The 22,725-nt window shown below is 45.3% G+C and overlaps 1 long non-coding RNA gene across 1 annotated transcript; it reads right to left on the bottom strand.

Annotated features, from left to right (window-relative positions):
- Window positions 1–1,735: 1,735 nt before the first annotated feature.
- LOC120995111 lies at window positions 1,736–11,117 on the bottom strand. The gene is made up of 3 exons (XR_005777527.1): window positions 11,008–11,117; window positions 4,360–4,364; window positions 1,736–1,747 (listed from the first exon to the last, which is right to left on the bottom strand). It is a non-coding gene; the product is annotated as an uncharacterized LOC120995111 (long non-coding RNA).
- Window positions 11,118–22,725: the final 11,608 nt, after the last annotated feature.

Consider the following 22,725-nt stretch of genomic DNA (forward strand, 5'->3'; position numbering starts at 1 on the left):
ATACAGCAGCGTGTGGACCATTTTTAGCCCAAGGCAGCTCATCTCATCAGGCCTTTTTTAGTCGAATGTATCGCCCACTGTCAGTCCCTTTGGGATCCATCCCTCATTCATCTTAATAAAGGTGAGGTAATCTAGACTTTTTTGACCTAGGCTACTTCTCTTCTCAGTGACAATACCTCCTGCTGCACTGATGGTCCTTTCTGACAGGACACTTGAAGCGGGGCAGGCCAGAAGTTCTATCGCAAATTGGGATAGCTCAGGCCACAGGTCAAGCCTGCACACCCAGTAGTCAAGGGGTTCATCGCTCCTCAGAGTGTCGATATTTGCAGTTAAGGCGAGGTAGTCTGCTACCTGTCGGTCGAGTCGTTCTCTGATGGTGGACCCCGAAGGGCTGTGGCGATGTGTAGGACTTAAAAAGCTCCGTATGTCCTCCATCAACAACACATCTGTAAAGCGTCCTGTCCTTGTCGGCGTGGTCGTGGGAGGAGGAGGATTACTTTCACCTCTTCCCCTGTTAGATTCCCGTTGTGCTGTGACATCACCCTTATACGCTGTGTAAAGCATACTTTTTAATTTATTTTGGAACTGCTGCATCCTTTCCGACTTGCGGTAATTCGGTAACATTTCACTCAAGGCGAGAGACGGAGTGGCGGATGGTTGAGAGGGGGCAAGGAGGACAGCAGTGGTTGACGTGGCTGAAGATGCTGGACCAGGAGGAGGATGGCGGCTTTGAGTTTGTGTGCTGCTTGTACTCATGTGTTCATCCCATAGGCGTTTGTGATGTGCGATCATGTTCGCATAGCAGTTGTACCTAGGTGGGTGTTGGACTTCCCACGACTCAGTTTCTTTTGGCACAGGTTGCAAATGGCATCGCTGTTGTCACAGGCAGACACACAAAAAAAATGCCACACTGCTGAGCTCTGCAATGACGGCATTCTGGTGGTGGCAACAGGGCCGGTACAAGGCAGGGGCCGAAGGAGCGGGTGCCCTGGGCGCTACCATTTGCGGACAGGAGGGGGGCGCAGGTGAAGTGCCAGCCACGGCCCCCCCTACATCATGCTGTGCCCCCCCATGTGCCCCCCCAACTAAAATGACCCCCCCCCCAAGTGAGCAGCCGCCGCCGGGCACAGGGAGATGAGCGCTTCCATTGCGCTCATCTCCATTGTAAACTGTCTGTGCCAGCGGAGGTGCAGGGGAGGGAGAGGCGTGTCCCTTCCCTTTCCTCTGATAGGCTGCAGGCAGGCACCGAAGTGGAGGAGAGGCCCCGCCCCCTAATTACTCCTGTTTACCTTTCTAAAGCTAAAGGACCTTTGATGATGTCATCACAGGTCCTGTAAGGGAACTGCACAGTGTAAAGTGTAGTTCCCAGGTTAGAACAGTGCATCTGCCAGGACCTGTGATGACATCATCTTCAACATCACAGGTCCTGCAGAATCTAGCAAAGGAACTGCACCAAAAATGGTGTAGTTCCTAGGTTTCAAAGGTACATCTGCCAGGACCTGTGATGACATCATCACAGGTCCTTCAACCCCTAACAGCAAGTATTAAAAGTTCACAAGCAGCTCTGTATTGATCCATACAGACTGGAATGGAGAGGTAAGAGGAGGTCCTCCACTTTTCATCATTTACCCCCCCCCCTCTCCATGCCCTGTTTTTACTCATTGCTCACTCATATATACTACTTCAGACAGTTACCACTACCTCATGTACCTCACAGTGACTATAATGCATAACTGACCACATATTTCTATAAACACTGCATCTACAGTATTATACCTTCTATGTGTCACATCAATACACTGCTCTGTATATATATATATATATATATATATATATACACACACATACATGCACACACACTGCATATATTACACAGTATTATACATGCAATATGTACAGATATATAGTATATACCGCAGTGCACTGATATGTGAGGTATGAGGTATAATAGATGCTGTGTGTACAGATATCAGTACACTTCTGTATATACTATATATGTGAGGTACGAGGTATAATAGATGCAGTGTGTACAGATATATAGTATATACAGCAGTGTACTGATATGTGAGGTACGAGGTGTCAATACACTGCTGTATTTACTATATACCTGTACACACTGCATCTATTATACCTCGTACCTCACATATTACACTACTGTATATACTGTATACACTGCATATATTATACCCCGTACCTCACATATCAGTACACTGCTGTATATACTATATACCTGTATACACTGCATATATTATACCCCGTACCTCACATATCAGTACACTGCTGTATATACTATATACCTGTACACACTGCATCTATTATACCGCGTACCTCACATAACTGTACACTGCTGTATATAATATACATCTGCATCTATTATACCTCTTTTGTGTGCCAGGGCTGTTTTGTAATCCCATTCCGGCCCTGATGGCATAAATTATAAAACGCAGCAGCAAGAATAGTTCATGGAACAAAGGGAGGGGCTATAAAAGGGGAATGGGGGCCCAATTTAGATTCCTGCTATGGGGCCCAGTGATTTTTATGTATGCCCCTGGCTGCAGGCACTAGGCCGGCAGCCTATCAGAGGCCGGCGCAATGACGTCATCGTGCCGCCTGAGCCTTACATTACAGCGTGGGACACAGGAAGAGGCTGCATCGCATCGCTGACACTTAGGTAAGTATAAGTGTTTTTTTTTTGTTTTTTTTTACAATAGTGTTACTGGCACATTGGGGGGGCTTATTACAAAACTGGCACATGATGATGGGGGGGACTTTATACTGGCACATGATGATGGGGGGGAACTTTATAGTGTCTGTGACTTTCAAAGTCCCACAGTCCTTTGTTCTATTGCTTTAAGTATATTCTTGTTTTGAAACAACATTGATTCTTTCTTAAAAACGGGGGGGGGGCGCAGTTTGCCATCTTCGCCCTGGGCACCAAATGGCCTTGTCCCAGCCCTGGGTGGCAACAGCATGCGTTGATTGGCGAGCTGTCTGGCTGACCCCGGGTGCCGATGCATGCTGTCTGACTGTGCCACTAGCTCCTTGCGACAACCTCCCCCTGCTTCCAACTCGTCTCCTCCTCCTCTCTGTCTCCCCATCTGAACTTTCCCCCTGTTTTTTTTTTTAAATGCAAGCTATTGTGACACCAGATATGAGTGGTGGCACTTGGCAAGTGGGCACTGTATACGCTGTGAGCCTGACACACACGCTGGCAGGCAGGTAACTGCAATTAGATTACACAGGGGGGAAAAAAGCAGACTGATTATTACAGTCAAAAATGTATTTTTTTTTAAATGCAAGCTATTGTGACACCAGTTATGAGTGGTGGCACTGGGCAAGTGGGCACTGTATACGCTGTGAGCCTGACACACACGCTGGCAGGCAGGCAACTGCAATTAGATTACACAGGGGAAAAAAAAGAAGAATGATGTTCTAGCCCTAAAAAGGGCTTTTTGGGGTGCTGTCAGGACGCTGTCCTTACAGCAGAGATCAGATGAGTCTTTCAGGACTGGAGTGGACACTGAATACACTGGCCTAGCTATCGATTTCCCTATTAAATTAGCAGCAGCAGCACTGTCCCTTCTCTCACTAAGAATGCAGCTTCCGAATGAATCTAAAATGGATGCTGTCCAGGAGGTGGGAGGGTCTGGGAGGGAGGGTCTGCTGCTGATTGGCTGGAATGTGTCTGCTGATTGTGAGGTACAGGGTCAAAGTTTACTCAATGATGATGTATAGGGGGCGGACCGAACATCGCATATGTTCGCCCGCCGCGGCGAACGCGAACAAGCTATGTTCGCCGGGAACTATTCGCCGGCGAATTATTCGGGACATCTCTACTACTGAGTCATCAGTGACTCAAACCTCCAGTCCCTCATGATTAGCTATGCCAGGGAGAGGGCTGTCCATGGGGCATTATGGGGAAGCCACAACCTAAAGTCATGTGATCCTTCTTCTCTGCCTTCTGATCTGTAAAATGGCGGTTGCCAATTTAAGTGATTCATGCAGAATGAGTTCCAAAAGTTTTCCATAAATAGCACCCGAAAGCCAAATATCCTTAACTTTTTGTGAGTAGTGTATGGTGTATGTACTGATAGGTTATTTAGATTGTGAGCTCCACTGGGGACAGAGAGTGATTTTAATGTCTGTAAACATTCTTCTGGCACACGCTGGGTGCATAGGTCCATATGGACACGTCAAAAGGAACATATCGGAAAATACTTCCAAATCCTGAAATTTCACCCACAATTCAAACATCCCTTATACACTAATATGTACTAATGTACAGTATTTGTATAATGTTGGCATACATTTGTAGGGCAATACATCAGGGATATCTATTTTAATTTGCCTTCCAGGCACTCATTCTCAGTTAGGCTCAGATAGGCTCTCTGTCTGTTTATTACTATTTCTTGCATTTATTTACAGACCAGAAATGTTCCCAAACACCTCACAAATATAATATTACACAAATATAAAAGGGATAATAAAATGCATGCAATACCTACGCTTATTGACAAAAAAAATAGCACACCCAGATAGAAATGTTGGATTGCTGAAAATCTGGGCATGCAGATACAGTATGTAAATGATTTCAGGTGTGGTCCGATTAGACACTGGGTCTTGTCGCACGAGGGTGTAGAAGTGTTTCCCCTGCTGTCCTTTATAAAAGCTCTCAGAGCTTACTTTTGGTTAGTGTACCTCTTGGTGACACATCATTGACATGCCTCTACAATGCGCTCAAACACATTTTGCCTAGACATTAAGAGAGGCATTGGACTGAGAGAAGCAGGATGTCTGTTTAGAAAATTTGCCCACCATCTAGGCAATTCTGACCTAGCTGTTTGGAGGTGTTGTGAGCAGTGGTTGGGTGAGGGCAGTGGCGCACCTACAGGGGGGGTCCAGCGGGTCTGGACCCCCCCTAGAACAACCAGACAATATATATTTTTTTATCCCTCAGGGCCGCACCGCCGATCACCACAGGCCCTGGATGTTATTGCGGTGGTGGTGGCGGCGGGCAGTAGGAGATGAGCGCTTCCATTGTGGAAGCGTTCATCTCCATATCCATCTGTATCGCTGTCCTCAGGACAGCGATACAGATGCCTGTGCTGCGGCAGGGGATGGAGAGGCGTGTCCCTCCCCTTTTCTTCTGATAGGCCGCAGGCACTAATGCCTGCAGCCTATTAGAGGCCGGTTCAGGCGGCGCGATGACATCATCATCGCGCCGCCTGAGCCGGGCAGCACACAGCAGGGACACAGGCCGGAAGAGACCTGCATCACATCGCTGCTGATGGAGGTAAGTATCAGTGTTTTCTATTTATTTTTTTTTGGAGAGGGGGGGGGGAGCTGGCACTATGGGGGCATCTGACAATTCTTACAGCCCAATTTTTTTTGGGGGTGGCACTCTGGGTGCATTTCTTACTGGCACATTATGGGGGGAGAGGAGCACTATGGGGGGGCATCTGGGGGCTCTAAAGGGGCTTTTTTTTTATTGACACATTATGGGAGGCACTATAGGAGAGAACGGCACTATGGGGTATCTGGTGGCACTATAGGGGCATTATTTGGGGGCACTATGCGGGAAGTGCGGGTTCTAAAGGGGACTTTTTTTCTTATTGGCACATTATGGGGGGCATTATGGCATCTGGTGGCACTAAGGGGGCATTTTTTTACTGGCACATTATGGGGGGGGCACCAAGGGGGAGAGGAGCACTATGTAGTAGTATTTCCAGGGGGACTTTCTCTGCAGTATAGTATTGGGGTGGCAGGAAAGGGTGTTCAGAAGATGTGAAGATGATGGAAATGTGGGAAACTAATGTCTGTTTCTTAATCTCTGCAGAGACGGGAGATGGCTGAAAAATCATCATGGCGGTCTGGTCTGAATGGAGAAGATAAAGAAAGAGAACGTCTACAACAAAGGTGACATCACTGGATGTAAGAGGTATGGGGCGCTATGTAGGAGAGGAGATGCTCCGGCTCCTCTCCTTGCCATTTGCAGAAGGAGGATTCAGAGCTGGGTGAGGACGGTCAAGGGGGGCAGCAGGCCACGGGCGGGTGGCAGATGGTGGGGGGAACCACAGGCCTTGAGCAGGATCTGGGGAGGGAGGAGAGAGGAGGAGATTCCTGGCTGTAGCTTGTTGTATAAGCAGGCAGTGAAGCCAGGACAGACCCTTCCATCTCCGTATGATGTGTAGACAGGCCTCAACAATAGAATTTCAGCTGTACAGTGTTTGTTGGGCGTGGCCTATTATAAGTAGGAGGGGCTCTGAATAATGGGCAGGGCTAAAAAATGGCGCGCCGCATTGTTCCATTCCTGCAGAGCTTTTAGAAATGGCCAAGTAAAAGAATCAGCGCAACACACTACAGCCACACCCCTGCACTACACATGCCACATTTTTTTGCCTTTCGGACTCCCCCTAGACAAAATTCCTGGGTGCTCCCCTGGGTGAGGGCACACACATATGGTGGACAGGCTACGGCCAGCCCAGACAAACCACCAGTAGAGAGGATTGTTTGATCCGCCAAGCATGAGCAGCTCCCACAATTTCGCTCTTCACCATCCAGACACAGGTGGTGCCTTCATTACACACCTCTGTCCCTGCCCGGACCATTTCCAAGCACTCAGCAGAAAGAAATTTACTGTCACAGTGCCAATTGCGTTTCCTGTCATCGACAGCCAGTCACCAATGCCTTTGTTTGCAGTGGTGTCATGAACGAGAAATCTGGACTGCTACAGACTGGAACCAAATTGTCTTTAGCAACAAATCCTGGTTCAGTTTTAGATCCAACAACGGTTGGCTTCAAGTATGGGGGCCTGGTGGTGAGAGCACAAGGAATGCTTAAAGAGGAACAGTCACCATAAAAATGTGGTGCAGTCAGCAGGCAGCATGTTGTAGAGCAGAAGGAGCTGAGCGGATCAATGTACAGTATTGTAGGAGAAGACTCAGTATAACAAGTAACATTAATATAAATCTCTGCTCTTTTTGATCTCACTATTCCCTGTGTAAGTATGTATACACAGATAGGTATCGGTCATTGATAAGACCACCCACTTGGCTACTAAGACCAGGGAAAAGCAATCATTTTATTAAATTATAAAGTTTTCTGAATATTTTCCCATAAAACTACATAGTATTGGGAGCGGCACTTTTTCAGCATTTAAAAAAAATATATTATACAGTCTACACACATCCACATAAATCAAAGCGCTGTTTTTGATTGTTTGTGTCACATGCACCACTTTTGGCATTTAAAAACAATTCAAACTGCTGCCCCATGCACGTGCATCATGTAGCCACTGTCTGAGTGTTCTGTCCCAGCACTGGGAGATTCATTTCAGTATCATTACAGATCACATCTGCTGTATTCTGTAGTTATTAGTTAGGTAACAGCACCATCTAGCGGTGGTAAAAATGTATTACACTTGTGCTTCTTGTTAATAAAGATTATTGTATTCGTGGGAGTGTAATGCATACTGGGAAGGAGAAGCCCAGTCTTCAGTCTCCATGTTACAGGACATCAGCAGTGCTGTCTCCTGTATTCCTCCTTCTTAAACTCCACCATCTTTGTGCAAGTATATCTAGTTAGTGAGATCTACCTTGTCTCAGGGATATTATGTTATGCAGTGATGTTTAGTTAGCTGTAGTATTACTCTGGGAACATGATGTAGCTGTTAGATGTTAGCTATGCAATCCTATGTACAGGCAGCCATTTTGGGACATAGGTTCAGAGTTAGGCTACTTTCACACTGGTGTTTTGGCTTTACGTTTGTGAGATCCATTCATGACTCCGTCCAAAACAGATCAGTTTTGCCCTAATGCATGGTGCCATATTCGACAATTTTACCTTATAATATAATAAATAAAACACGACTACCATTGTGGATAAAAAAATGGCTGCGGTCTTTATTAACTGGGGGAGGGGGAAGGTGGGTAACCATAAATAATAACATTCCATAAATTATTAAGCCATTAAACTTTTCCAATATTAACTCAAGTCCATTAGTGCACTACTCATCCAGAGTCCACCCAGTAAGGCTGAGCGACTACCCCTCCCCCCCCTTTTACACTCCCCCCTTTTCAAAGACTGCGACTAAAAACATTGGGAGGGCGGGCGGGACACGATCTTTCCTCTTCTTTTTCCAGCCGCTGACAGAGCTCCCAATAAATACACCTTCACTTCCCGCTGAAACTTGCACTTGACCAATCCATAACTTCAGCTAAAATTAGCCCTTTGTCCAGCAACCGGTCAGCAACCATTTTTTGCCAATCACCTTTAGTTGCCGGCTGACCTTTGATTCACCTGAGGAGAAATAATGGCGGGAAAAGGAGGGAAAGAAGGGGGGATAGGGGGAGAGAGACAAATCCACCAAGACAACCTAATATATATAAGTCTCAATTGACACCATGAGGAGCAAATGCCTATACTGGCACAGCCCCTTTCATTCTGAATGGAAAAGGATCCGCTCAGAAGGCATCAGTTTGCCTCAGTTTGCCTCTGTTCCGTCTCCATTCCGCTTTGGAGGCGGACACCTTGCAGCGTTTTGGTGTCTGTCTGACGAAATGTAACCAAACGGATCCGTTCTGACACACAATGTAAGTCAATGAGGACAGATCCATTTTCTATGACACAATCTGGCACAATAGAAAACGGATCCGTCCTCCATTGACTTTCAACGGGTTCAAGACAGATCCATCTTGGCTATGTTAAAGATAATACAAACAGGTCCGTTCTGAACGGATGCAGACGGTTGTATTATCTGAACGGATTCGTCTGTGCAGATCCATGACGGATCCGCACCAAACGCGAGTGTTAAAGTAGCCTTAATGTAATGTTGTAGTACATGCTGTTCTATGCTTCCTGCTGTACATGCTATCTTGTATGCTTTATACTTATAAAATCTATTTGTATTCTTATAGTTTTACCACATCAATACTCCTGTTTTACCAATAAACAAGTTAGACTACAGAGAACAGTCCTCTTATTTGGAAGACAGGAATGTTTTATACTGAATGTCAGACTGCACACTGTGTGAACGTGTATGAAAACAGAACAGTAAGACAGATGCTACCCACCAGCGATAGTGGATCTGACTATACGGAGCCGCCATCACACACGTGGTCCTGCGTACAAGATTTCAGCGGTTGCCATACAGTCACAAGAAGTGAGCAGGGCCGGACTGGCCTGCCGGGACACCGGGAAATTTCCCGTTAGGCCGGCAGGCCTGAGTGCCGCAAGGCCGCGGCCCTGGTGACAAGTGGGGGCGGCCGGCGGCAGGGCAAGAAGCGCTCATCTCCATAGTCATCTGCATCGCCGTCCAGATGTCAGCGATACAGATGTCTATGCTACGGCAGGGGAGGAAGAGGTGTGTCCCCTCCTGTTCCTCTGATAGGCTGCCAGCACTAGGCCGGCAGCCTATCAGAGGCCGGTGCAGGCGGCGCAATGATGTCATCGCGTCACCTGAGCCGTATAGCGAGGGACACAGGCCGGAAGAGGCCTGCATCGCATCGCTGGAGGTAAGTATAAGTGTTTTGTTTTTTTTACATATATATATAGGTACAATACTGGATAATGATGGGGGGCTACTGGAACATGATAAGGGGGGACTACTGGCACATAAGGATGACTACTGGCACATAAGGGGGGCTACTGGCACATGATGGGGGCTACTGGAACATGATAAGAGGGGGCTACTGGCACATAAGGATGACTACTGGCACATGATGGGGCTACTGGCACATGATGGGGGCTGCTGGCACATGGGGGGCTATTGGCACATGATAAGGGGGCTACTGGCACATAAGGGGCTATTGGCACATGATATGGGGGCTACCGGCACATAAGGGGGGCTACTGGCACATAAGGGGGCTGCTGGCACATGGGGGGGCAATTGGCATATGATAAGGGGGCTACTGGCACATAAGCGGGGCTACTGGCACATCATAAGGGGCAGCTACTGGCACATAAGGGGGGCTACTGGCACATAAGGGGGCTACTGGCACATGAGGGCGGCTACTGGCACATAAGGAGGACTACTGGCACATAATAAGGGGGGCTACTGGCACATGATAGGGGGGGCACTCTGGCTACTGGCACATGGTGGTGGGGGGTCTCTGGCTGCTGGCACATGATGGTGGGGGGGCTCGTATTACTGGCACATGATTGGGGGGCATCTATGGGGGCACATCTTACTGGCACATGATTGGGGGCATCTATTGGGGCATCTACTGAGGCTAAAAAGAAGGGGTATTTTATATGGAAGGCTCAGTACAGGGGCATTTTATACTGGGGCACATTATGGTGGGTACTATGGGGAAGGGGGGGAGGAGCACTATGGGGTCATCTACGGGGGCACTGAGAAGGGGTATTTTATATTGGCACATTATGGGAATATTAGCTCAACTGGGGGCATTACAAGGGGGTATGTTTTGCACATTATAAGGAGAATTATTACTACTGGGGGGGGCATTATGGTGGGCTTTATTACTCCCCCATGGTATGACCCCCTAGTAGCAGCATTGGCCTCTCTCTGCTCTGCTATCCCTCTGCCCATTCTCCAAATCCTTATTATGAAATCTTTCTCATTAGGATAAAACACATCAGCTCCACCGAGCCCCCGACCAAAGTGGTGAAGTGGTGTCCGAGATCCCCAAGGGCCAAGCCAAGTAACTGTAAGTTTTCATGTGAAATATGTTTGTTTGTAGTTGATCTTTATTATCGATTTTACATTGCAGATTTTTTCTTTTTTTTGCAGCATATGGGTGAGATTTTATAAATATTTGTATTATTTGGTCGAGAGGCTCATTGGAAGGGGGGGGGGATTGTAACAGGACTGCCGTAGAATATCTAAAATAGCTGGTCAAGTAAAATGTTGCATGCAACAATCATTAAATAAGTGGCCAACAAAAAAGGGCGTGTCAAAGGGCGTGGTAAAACACTGAGCATGCTGAGAGTTGTAGTTTTGCAACAGTTGGAGGCATCCTGGTTGGGAAAACACTGTGATAATATGACCAATGTGTCGGGCATATTTATATCTGCATATTAAGGTCTGACAATATTAGAACCAAAATGGAGATTCACATTACCTTTAAGAGGCCAAAATCTCTGTTGGAATAAGCCAGAAAAGGTCAGGATAAGTTTAACTGGTACGGAAAGTCACTGGCATGCAATGTATTGTTTTAAAAGTTATTGCCAACAGATGTGGTATCTTAACTCCTTAAGGACACAGCCTTATTTCACCTTAAGGACCAGTCCATTTTTTGCTAATCTGACCAGTGTCACTTTAAGTGGTGATAACTTTAAAACGCTTTGACTTATCCAGGCCATTCTGAGAATGTTTTTTCGTCACATATTGTACTTCATGACACTGGTAAAATGAAGTAAAAAAATATTTTATTTTATTTTTTAATACCAAATTTAGCAAAAATTTGTAAAAAATTGCAAATTTCCAAGTTTCAATTTCTCTACTTCTATAATACATAGTAATACCTCCAAAAATAGTTATTACTTTACATTGCCCATATGTCTACTTCATGTTTGGATCATTTTGGGAATGATATTTTATTTTTTGGGGATGTTACAAGGCTTAGAAGTTGAGAAGCAAATCTTCAAAAACCCAATTTTTAGGGACCAGTTCAGGTCTGAAGTCACTTTGCGAGGCTTACATAATAGAAACCACCCAAAAATGACCCCATTCTAGAAACTACACCCCTCAAGGTATTTAAAACAGATTTTGCAAACTTTGTTAACCCTTTAGGTGTTACACAAGAATTAATGGAAAATAGAGATACAATTTCAAAATTTCACTTTTTTGGCAGATTTTCCATTTTAATAATTTTTTTTCAGTTACAAAGCAAGGGTTAACAGCCAAACCAAACTCAATATTTATAGCTCTGATTCTGTAGTTTACAGAAACACCCCATATGTGGTCGTAAACTGCTGTACGGGCACACGGCAGGGTGCAAAAGAAAAGGAATGCCATATGGTTTTTGGAAGGCAGGTTTTGCTGGACTGTTTTTTTTTACACCATGTCCCATTTGAAGCCCCCCTGATGCAACCCTAGAGTAGAAACTCCATAAATGTACCCCATCTAAGAAACTACACCCCTCAAGGTATTCAAAATTGATTTTACAAACGTCGTTAACCCTTTAGGTGTTCCACAAGAGTTATTGGCAAATGGAGATGAAATTTCAGAATTTCAATTTTTTGGCAAATTTTCCATTTTAATCCATTTTTTCCAGTAACAAAGCAAGGATTAACAGCCAAACAAAACTCAATATTTATGGCCCTGATTCTGTAGTTTACAGAAACACCTCATATGTGGTCGTAAACTACTGTACGGGCACACGGTAGGGCGCAGAAGGAAAGGAATGCCATATGGTTTTTGGAAGGCAGATTTTGCTGGACTGTTTTTTTTGACACCATGTCCCATTTGAAGCCCCCTGATGCACCCCTATAGTATAAACTCCATAAAAGTGACCCCATCTAAACTACACCCCTCAAGGTATTCAAAACTGATTTTGCAAATGTCGTTAACCCTTTAGGTGTTCCACAAGAGTTATTGGCAAATGGAGATGAAATTTCAGAATTTCAATTTTTTGACAAATTTTCCATTTTTATCCATTTTTTTCCAGTAACAAAGCAAGAATTAACAGCCAAACAAAACTCAATATTTATGGCCCTGATTCTGTAGTTTACAGAAACACCCCATATGTGGTCGTAAACTGCTGTACGGGCACACGGCAGGGTGCAGAAGGAAAGAAATACCATACGGTTTTTGGAAGGCAGATTTTGCTGGACTGTTTTTTTTTTTTACACCATGTCCCATTTGAAGCCCCCCTGATGCACCCCTAGAGTAGAAACTCCAAAAAAGTGATCCCATTTTAGAAACTACGGGATAGGGTGGAAGTTTTGTTGGTACTAGTTTAGGGTACATATGATTTTTGGTTGCTCTATATTACACTTTTTGTGAGGCAAGATAACAAGAAATAGCTGTTTTGGCACCATTTTTATTTTTTGTTATTTACAACATTCATCTGACAGGTTAGATCATGTGGTATTTTTATAGACCAGGTTGTCACGGATGCGGCGATACCTAATATGTATACTTTTTTTTTATTTATGTAAGTTTTACACAATGATTTCATTTTTAAAGCAAAAAAAATCATGTTTTAGTATTTCCATAGTCTGAGAGCCATAATTTTTTCAGTTTTTGGGCGATTACCTTGGGTAGGGTATGATTTTTGCGGGATGAGATGATGGTTTTTTTTCACTATTTTGGGGTGCATGTGACTTTTTGATCGCTTGCTATTACACTTTTTGTGATGTAAGGTGACAAAAAATGATTAATTTAGCACAGTTTTTATTTTAAATTTTTTACGGTGTTTATCTGAGGGGTTAGGTAATGTGATATTTTTATAGAGCCGGTTGATACGGATGAGGCGATACCTAATATAGAGACATTAAGCAGCTAGCAAACAGGCACATAATGTCCGCTAGCCGGGCATCATCATTCAGGACCAGGTCACGAGCAAGCTGCTCTAGCAAATCCTTAATAATAGAAAAGGCTGCTCTCGCACGTGCAGAAGCTGAATTAGCAAAAGTAAGGTCTTCCTTTGCCACACAAGAGATGCAACTAAAGCTAAAGCAAGCAGATCAAGAAACAGAAAGAGCATGCATGCAAGCGTCAATGGAAACAGAAAGAGCATGCATGCAAGCATCAATGGAAAAAGAGAGAGCGTTACTAGAAGAAGAGAGAGTACGCTGTCAAGCGTTAATGAAGAAGGAGAGAGTACTCCTGCAAGTGTCACTGGAGAAACTCGCCGCAGAGAAAGAAGCAGCAGACACCGTAGCCAAAGCAGAGTTCCTAAAAGCTTTGGAGTTCCCCGAATCCAAGAAACACAGCGAAGTACTTGGACCAGACCTAGATCAACAAGATCCAGCACAGCGTGTCTCAGAATATCCCAAAACAGATGACAACTGTGATCCAGTATATCAGCCTGCTTATACAGAGTGCCAAGGATCCTACCTTGAACCACAGTACATTAAGCAGGAAGTTATGCAACAAGGCGATGCTGACCACAACTACTGCCCTACAAAAGCTACAACCTTTGACTTAAAGGGACACCTTTCGCGTCAGAACAGTATTATACAGACTGATCTAAGCCAGAAACCCCTAAAAGGTATGGTGATACACCACACATACAGCATAAAAACAACACACCGGGTAGTATTGGCAATAACCAGGCCGCCATGGACTTCGCTAAGTTCTTTGCTAAATGGGAGCTGGTTACCAAAGGACTTATAAAGTTCACTGATTGTCTCGAGAACTACAGGGCATGGCGAGCCTCCTTCCAGAACGCCATAAGAGACTTAGAGCTTTCCTATGATGAGGAGTTAGATCTCTTGGTAAAGTGGCTTAAAAGCGAGTCTGCAGAACACGGCAAAAGAATCAGAGACTTTAACATAAACTATCCTGGCAAAGGCCTAAAGATGGTGTTGGAAAAACTAGATGAGTGTTATGGGTCAATAGAAGCTACAGAAAATGCTTTATTTGAGAGAATTGATAATTTCCCCAAAATACTGTAGTAGATAGGGGTCACCAGAAGCTCAGGGAACTTAGTGACTTGTTAATAGAGGTACAGGTTGCTCAGGCAGAAGAAGATCTGCCAGGCTTAGCATTCCTGGACACCGCCAGAGGTGTCAATCCGATTGTCCGAAAACTCCCTTATAATCTACAAGAGAAGTGGATCACGCATGGTTCCCATTATAAACAGTTTCATAATGTACCATTTTCCCCCTTCGTGGTGTTTGTAGACTTTGTTACTCAACAGGCAAGGATCAGAAACTATCCCAGTTTTGATTTTACATCGTCATTCCCCACTACCCCTGGTGTCAAACATCATAAAACACCAGTGGCAGTCCATAAAACTAACATTGCCTCCACAGGTTCTCCTTACAGGCCGTTTAAGTCTTCTCAAGAAGAGAACAACACAAAGATCTTACCAAAGAATGCCCCCAGCACAAGAAACCACATTCTCTACTAAAGTGCAGAGCCTTCAGGGAGAAGTCTTTAGAGGACCGCAAGGATTTCCTGAAAGAAAACAACATCTGCTTCAGGTGCTCCACTACAACATCGCACTTCACCAGGAACTGTAAGGTCAGTGTGACATGCACAGAATGCGGTAGCACAGAACACAACACGGCTTTACACCCTGGACCACCCTCTCAGGTATCACCCAAGCAGAGGAGCATGACGGGAAGCAGATAGACACTGACGTAGACACCGCAGTAGTCACTTCTCACAGTACTGAGATTTGTAAAGCACTTACGGGAGGAAAGTCCTGCTCAAAAATCTGCCTTGTCAGAGTTTATCCGGGTGGTCACCGAGATAAGGCGTTCAAAGTATATGCAATCTTGGATGATCAAAGCAATCAGTCTTTAGCTAAATCCATTTTCTTCGACACCTTCAACATCATAGGGCCCAGTTCTCCCTACTCCTTAAGGACATGTGCAGGTACCGTTGAAACGGCGGGGAGGAAAGCAACTATGTACAAGGTAGAATCCATAGATGGTCAGACCTGCTTGTCCCTGCCAACCGTACTGGAGTGCAACCATATTCCTGACAACTGGTCTGAGATACCTACACCAGAGGTAGTGGCATACCACCCCCACCTGAGGAGTATAGCTCATCTGATACCAGAATTGGACCCAAAAGCCCCGATAGTCTTACTCCTTGGAAGAGACATACTACGAGTTCATAAGGTTAGAGGACTGATTAACGGTCCCCAAAACGCTCCATACGCCCAGAGACTTGACCTAGGATGGGTAATCATAGGCCCCCCATAGGTCTGTCTAGGAGGAGCACACAAGCCAACCTCAGTCAATAATATGCTCACCAACACACTGGAAAATGGATGTCCTTCCCTATTCCAGCCATGTCACAGCAGTTTCCTAATAAAAGAATTGCCACACAGAGCTCCTGTGCCTTGTCCTTTCATGGATCCCTCCTGTGAAGACCACACCTGCGATGGTGAGCAAGATCACTTAGGGTGCACAGTTTTCCACAGGATAAGAGAAGACAACAGGGTCGCAATGTCCATAGAAGACAGTTCTTGGATATCATGAATAAAGGAATAGTAAAAGACCAGTCAAAAAGCTGGGTCGCACCTCTACAGTTTAAACCCCGGAGACAGAGCTTACCTAACAACAAAGAACTTGTCTACGGTCGATTCATCTCCCTCAAACATAAACTTCAGAGGACACCAGAGACGAGAGAACGTTTCTTTACTTTCATGGAAAGAATATTCCAGAACAATCATGCAGAAATGGCACCCACTCTCCAAGACTCTGTGTATCATCCTAAAAAAACAGGGGAGATACTTGTAGTATTCGACTCGAGTGCCAGGTGCGAAGGCATTTCGCTGAATGATGTCTTACTGTCTGGTCCAGACCGCAACAACAGACTTCTAGAGGTACTTTCTACACTTCCGCAGAGAATCTGTAGCATTTATGGCCGATATACAACAGATGTTTCACTGCTTCCTCGTCAAGGAAGAACATAGAAACTACTTGAGGTTCTTCTGGTACCGCAACAACGACCCCAATGAAAACATTATAGGGTACCGAATGAGAGTGCACATCTTTGGAAACAGTCCTTCCCCTGCAGTCACTATCTAAGGTCCCAGACATTCAGCCCGAGAGGGTGAAGCAAAGTATGGGTCAGATGTCAGATCCTTTGTGGAAAAAGATTTCTACATGTACGACTGCTTGAAATCCACACCCACGCAGGAGACCGCAATCAGTATCCTAAAAAGGGCTCAAGAGATGCTTGCTCTATCTAACTTGAGGTTGCACAAAATCGCCTCCAACAGCCGTGAGTTAATGGAAGCCTTCTCACCCCAAGACCATTCAAGTGATCTAAAGGACTTGGATCTTAGCACGGACTCCCTTCCCATGCAGCGGAGCCTCGGTTTGCTCTGGGATTTAAAGGCAGACACATTCACCTACCAAATTAGTAAGGAATAAAAGCCCTTCACACGCAGAGGAGTTCTGTCCACCATAAACAGCTTATATGATCCTCTTGGATTTGTAGCGGCTATTAACATCATTTTACCTTGGATGGTAAGGGACTTCACCACAGAGATGTCTGATTGGGATGATCCGCTTCCTACCAAGAAAAAGGACCTGTGGACAGGTTGGAAGAAGTCTCTTAAAGCTTTGACCAGCCTTCATGTGGCACGACCATATGCTTCTGTGCCATCTACTGAAGTTAAGATGCAAAGACTGCATATCTTCTGCAATGCTTCAGTCAAGGCAATTGCTGCCATAGCATACCTACAGACCATTTACGTCATAGAACAATGCCACAGTGGCGTACTGCCAATATAGGCAGACCACGCCGTTGCTATGGGGCCCGCGGCACAGGGGGGCCCGGAGCGCATGAAAGGCTCCGCCCCCTACTCTGCACAACAAGACAGTGACAGTTTATTCATAGTTTTTCAGGCGGCATTCTTGAACTTCTCCCTCCGGCTCCAACCCCACCCATTGTTCGGGCTGCATCTCCCTCCCAGGCAAGGATCCTGCTGCTGCTGATTGGCCAGTGTATCAGGCAGCAGGAGCAGCGCAGCCAGGCATACATAGAGACTAGGGTGGCCACTGGCTTCATGGATCTCACCGGCCACGCCCCCAAAACTTACACACCACGCCCACCTTTGCGAAGCCACGCCCCCATCGCCTGCCGGGAACAGGGTGGAGGAGAGGTAAGAACTTGTGGAGGGGTCATGGGTGTCCTGGAGGGACAGTAGTAGTTATTAACGGTAACCCCTTTCAGCAGTACCCTATTCACAGTATTTATTAACCCTTTTCAGCAGTCCCCTGAGGGCTTAATAAATACTGTGAATGGGGAACTACTGAAAGGGGTTAATAAATACTGTGAAAGTGTGAAGGGCCTTCACATTAACCCTTTTCAGCAGTCCCTCATTCACAGTATTTATTAACCCCTTTCAGTCCCCTCTTCACACTTATTTATTTCCCCCTTTCAGCTGTTCCCAGGACCCACACAGTAGGTATTATTAACCCCTTTCAAAATTACCAGCGCCTGCCCTTCCCCCCTTTGAGCAATCCCCGACGGCCCACAGCACAGACCAGGGAGTACCTCAGCGCAGAGTCTGTTCCTCCACTTCCTGCGTGGCCGCGCCTGCACAAACCAGAATTGACTGGCGCGATGCAGGAGCTGCCGGACGTGCGACTGATGTCGGTGCGCTCTACGCCATGATGTGAGTGATCCTTAAAGTGCCCCGTACTCGTCGAGTCTAGAGTCGCTGATGACCACAAAAAAGGAGGACTTCTGGTTGTCCGTCCTGGCCTTGTTCTGGACGGAGGACCAGGAGTCTAAAAACGGACGTCTGGTCACCCTAATAGAGGAGTGCACCCGGCGTGGCAGAGTTATCCTCTGCGCTCACGTGCTGCCCGCCATCTGCCGCCCGCCCTCAAGACAGTCATCAGCCAGTGAGTGCCCCACACCCCTGGCCCATACTGAAGGACTGGTCAGTGAACACAGAAGTGTGCCACAGTAAGAGGACAGCAGCAGACTTAATATAAAGCTCATATATGGTATTGGTTGGATATGGGTATTCTTGATAGGGGGAGGGCAGCAGCAAGCAGTGGGGTTTGGGGGGGAAGGGGGCCCTGTAGGATCATAGAGGACTCAGGAGGACAGTGTGCTTTCCTCCTACTCCCCCCCCCTCACTCCCCGGGGAGAAGAGGGTGGAAGCACACTGTCCTCCTGAGTCCTCTATGATCCTACAGGGCCCCCCAGCATATCAGTCACCTTGCAGGGGCGGGGGGAGAATATGATTGGAGGCTATGTGCACACTTAGCATCAGCAGCAATGAGTTAAAGGGGTTATCCAACCCCTATAATGCCCCCCAAAATGCTCGGGGCCAGGCACCTTACTTACCTCATTCCCCAGCACCCGCATTGCTCCTGATGCCCACACAGCCGCCACTGCCTCCCTCCCGTCACGCAGATTAATACATTCAGCGACATAGGGGGGAGCAGGCTAGCAGCCAATAACAGGCCACAATGGGAAGGAGCCTCCCTAGCATCGCGGGTGACGCTAGGGAGGCTCATTTCCGACGCAGCCTGCTATGGTCTGCACCCCCCCATTGGGCATAAGTATTAACTGTATGCGCTGCCTGGGCAATTTGGGGGGCATAATAGGGATTAGATAGCCCCTTTAACCCTTAGGATACCAGAGGTTTTTTCATTTTTGCATTTTATTTTTCCTTCCCTATCTTCCTTGAGCCATAACATTTTTTTGTGGGAAAACCCCACAATCTTTCCACCTTTTTAGAGGTTTTGTTCCTGCAGCTTTACCTTTGTGGCAAAACTGACCTGTTCCCTTCATTCTCTGGGACAGTATGATTACAACGATACCACATATGTATAGGTTTTTTTATGTCTAAATAGTGTAAAAATATATTAACACTTTAATAAAAAATAAAAAAAATTACTTTTTTACATCACCATATTCTGACCCCCATAACTTTTTTATAGTTATATGATCTACTATGTTGTGTGGGGGCTCATTTTATGCGGGATGAACTGTAGTTTTTATTGATACCCTTTTGGAGTGTGTGTGACTTTTTAAATCACATTTTATTACATTTTTTGGGGTGAGAGAAGTGATGAAAAAATGGCGCTGGTACCGCTTTACCGCAGTGGGCACAGGCAGGAGGAGTGATATATATGCGGGCTCCTTCCCTGCACTCGTTCAGTTGTGCTCGCATACATATGGCGCCCTGTGCCCGCTCTGCTAAAGCCTGACATCGCCAATTTATGCCCGACTTTACCAAAGCAGACAGGCAGGAGCAGTGATGTGTGCTGTACATGGCTGAGATCCTTACTCCCATACAGAGAGAGTATGGATTATAAATTGCTATAAGCACCTGAATTCAGCACCTATTTCTTAAAGGTTTCTAACGGTTTCAGTAGAACATGTATACATATTTTTTTATTGGCAAATGGGGGTGTGGCAGGGGAGGAGCCAGGAGGTGGGATGGGCCAGGGGTGGGTAATGGGCGGGGTTGGGGGCCCAATTCAGACTCTTGCTATGGGGCCCAGTGATTTCTGTGTACGCCCCTGCAATGCCATATAGGATTTTTCATGAGCGGGATCAAACTGGCGCCACTCTGCGAACACACGATTCCAAGACTAGAGCTCTGCGCTGCTGTGCTTGCAGTGGAGTTGGCTGAACTTCAGGAATGAACCTAGAAATTGAAGAAGTCGCGTTTTATACAGATAGAAAAGTAGTCCTAGAATATATCTGCTTATACGTCTATGTCTGCAATCTGGTGCTAAGGATCAGGAGATCCACTTGTCCTAAACAGTGGCACTACTTGCCCACACAGCATAATCCTGCGGACCCCGCGACTAGATCTGTCACACCAAGCCACCTTAAGGATACCACATGGTTTATGGGTCCTGCATTCCTGTAGCGTTTAAAGTCTTGCAACATCGGTTCTGACACATTCGAATTGGTAGACCCAGATACAGATGACGAAATCCGACCTGGAGTGTCTACTCTACGTACAATGACTTTTGACCACCATCTTAAATCCCATCGCTTTGTCAGGCTCTCCAACTGGATGTTGCTCTTTTGTGCTATAGCTTGTGTAGTCCATACAGCTCAGACATTACCTGTGAGCCAGAAGCCCTGCAAAGGTTGGCATCACTGCAAACACGCCTTTACCGCCCCTAATCTGGCAAGGTTAAAAACATAATAATTCCCACTATACAATGTAAATGTTATGCTAAATAGCTAGACTACCTCAGCAAAAGTCAAACAGTCTCCAAAGACAACACTTTGGAAAAGCTTGGTCCCACTTTTGACCAAAATAGGTTGCTAAGAAGGATTTAGTGGTGGCGTCTGTTGACACCAGACAGGGAGTGTTCTGTCCCAGCACTGGGAGATTCATTTCAGTATCATTACAGATCACATCTGCTGTATTCTGTAGTTATTAGTTAGGTAACAGCACCATCTAGCGGTGGTAAAAATGTATTACACTTGTGTTTCTTGTTAATAAAGATTATTGTATTTGTGGGTGTGTAATGCATGCTGGGAAGGAGAAGCCCAGTCTTCAGTCTCCATGTTACAGGACATCAGCAGTGCTGTCTCCTGTATTCCTCCTTCTTAAACTCCACCATCTTTGTGCAAGTTTATCTAGTTAGTGAGATCTACCTTGTCTCAGGGATATTATGTTATGCAGTGATGTTTAGTTAGCTGTAGTGTTACTCTAAGAACATGATGTAGCTGTTAGATGTTAGCTATGCAATCCTATGTACAGGCAGCCATTTTGGGACATATGCTCAGAGTTAATGTAATGTTGTAGTACATGCTGTTCTAAGCTTCCTGCCGTACATGCTATCTTGTATGCTTAATACTTATACAAGCTATTTGTGTTCTTATAGTTTTACCTCATCAATACTCCTGTTTTGCCAATAAACAAGACTACAGAGAATAGTCCTCTTATTTGGAAGACAGAAATGGTTTATACTGAATGGCAGTCTGCACACTGTGTGAACGTGTATGAAGACAGAACACTGAACCGGCTTTACCAGAGCATTCAGAACAGTGAACCATTAGTGCAATTTTCTAGATCATATAAACACTATAACCGTGACTTTTTACATAACTTTACATATTTTCACAAATATCTGCCTTTACCTCACCGTCAGTTTTAGAGCTAAAGGCATGAGGTTAGTTTGCCGGGGAATGCAGCATGACAACCCTATTTTAAAGGTTGTAGCTGTCAAGCAGCCTATCTATGGCAACCATAACACAAGGATGAGAACCTCAGTGGAAATTCTCTAAGTTTGGGAGGTAAATTACTGCAAACATGCATATTTGGAGTATCCTCATCAAGCCTGGCCTTGGGTTACACAGCACCCTGTGCAAGAGGTCTTTTTGCCCCACCCCCACCTCTGCAACCATTATGGGGTATTAAATACGCAAAATTTGTAGCATCAATTTTTCAAAATGGAACTACATTTTATGGAAAAAATAATGTACAGCTAATGCTTAACCCTTTCCTGACAGAGTGATTTTCTGCTTTTGTTTTTCACTCCTTGCCTTCCCGGAGCCATAACTTTTTTATTTTTCCATTCACATAGCCATATGAGGGCTTGTTTTTTGTGAGACAAGTTGTTCTTTCTAATACCACTATTTAATATTGCATACAATTTTGTGGGAAAATTACAAATAGGGTGGAATTTAAAAAAAAAAAAAGATATGTTGTAAAGCCTTTTGTGGCATGTATTAGTGGAAAAATAAAAAATATATTTGCTGTTGTAAAGTATTTTGTGGCGTGTATTAGTGGAAAAAGAAAATATATATTTGCCGCTCGGCGGTGCAGTTATCTGTTCTAAAGCCTTTTGTGGTGTGTATTAGTGGAAAAATAAAAAATATATTTGCTGGTCAGTTGTGCAATTATCTTATTAAAAGCCTTTTGTGGCATGTATTAGTGGCAAAATAAAAATATATTTGCCGCACAGCGGTGCAGTTATCTGTTGTAAAGCCTTTTGTGGCGTATATTAGTGGAAAAAGAAAAAATATATTTGCTGGTCAGTGGTGCAGTTATCCGTTTTGAAGCCTTTTGTGTATTAGTAGCAAAATAAAAATATACCGTATTTTTCACCCTATAAGACGCACCGGCCCATAAGACGCAC

The sequence above is a fragment of the Bufo bufo genome, chromosome 3, assembly GCF_905171765.1.
Source record: "Bufo bufo chromosome 3, aBufBuf1.1, whole genome shotgun sequence".
Lineage (NCBI taxonomy): Eukaryota > Metazoa > Chordata > Amphibia > Anura > Bufonidae > Bufo > Bufo bufo.